Raw genomic sequence first — 1,374 nt, forward strand, 5'->3', positions numbered from 1 at the left:
AAAGAAAGACTTGCATTTATAAAGCACCTTTTACGGCCTCAGAATGTCCTAAAGCACTTTACAGCCAATTAATAACTTTTTAAAAAAAGTGTTGTGATTACACTTCAGAAGTGTATAGCACTGTTGTAATGTAGGAAACATTGGCCAGGACACTGGGGAGAACTCCCCTGCTCTTCCTTGAAAAATGCCATGGGGTTTTTTTATGTTCACCTGAGAGGGAAGACTAGGCTTCGGTTTCACTGCCTCATCCGAAAGACGGCAGCTCTGACAGTGTAGCACGCCGTCAGTACTGCACTGGAGAGTCAGCCTGGATTATGTGCTCAAGTATCTTGGAGTGGGTGTTTGAACCCACAACCTTGTCACTCAGAGGTGAGTGAGTGGGCTACCCAGTGAGCCACGGCTGAGCGCTGCAAGAAATGCATAGCAGGTCAGTCAGCAGTTTAACCCATTCTATAATGTCCCCACCTATTTCATTGTCAAACACATTCATTGACTAAATTGTCATCAAGGATGCGATCGATAGATTTTTGGACTCTAGGGGAATCAAATGATGTGGAATCGGGCGGGAAAGTGGAGTTGAGGTGGAAGATCAGCCATGAGCTTATTGAATGGCGGAGCAGGCTCGAGGGGCCGTATGGCCTACTCCTGCTCCTAATTCTTATGCTCTTATGTGATTCTGTAGATGCAAGTCAGCAAATCAATCACAGCAAAAGACATGAACTGAAAGAGTGCAGAGGGAACCTGGCCAAACAATGAAAAACAGCATCACCAACATAGGGTATCACATAAAATAGTGAAACAGAAAACCACCAGCCATGGACACCAACCTAAACACTGAAATATCAGCACCATTAGCAGAGTGAAACTGATACATGGCACCAGCTGCAGCAGATGCAGATCTGAGCAATGCCACATAGTACTATTAGCAGAGGATACCAAGTGAACACTGCAACATGGCACCATTAGCAGAGGATACCAAGTGAACACTGCAACATGGCACCATTAGCAGAGGATACCAAGTGAACACTGCAACATAGTACCATTAGCAGAGGATACCAAGTGAACACTGCAACATGGCACCATTAGCAGAGGATACCAAGTGAACACTGCAACATGGCACCATTAGCAGAGGATACCAAGTGAACACTGCAACATAGTACCATTAGCAGAGGATAACAAGTGAACACTGCAACATGGCATCATTAGCAGAGGATACCAAGTGAACACTGCAACATAGTACCATTAGCATAGGATACCAAGTGAACACTGCAACATGGCATCATTAGCAGAGGATACCAAGTGAACACTGCAACATGGCATCATTAGCAGAGGATACCAAGTGAACACTGCAACATGGCACCATTAGCAGAGGAT

This window comes from Somniosus microcephalus, chromosome 2 (assembly GCF_052327205.1).
Source record: "Somniosus microcephalus isolate GS21.2 chromosome 2, FLI_Smic_1.0, whole genome shotgun sequence".
NCBI lineage: Eukaryota > Metazoa > Chordata > Chondrichthyes > Squaliformes > Somniosidae > Somniosus > Somniosus microcephalus.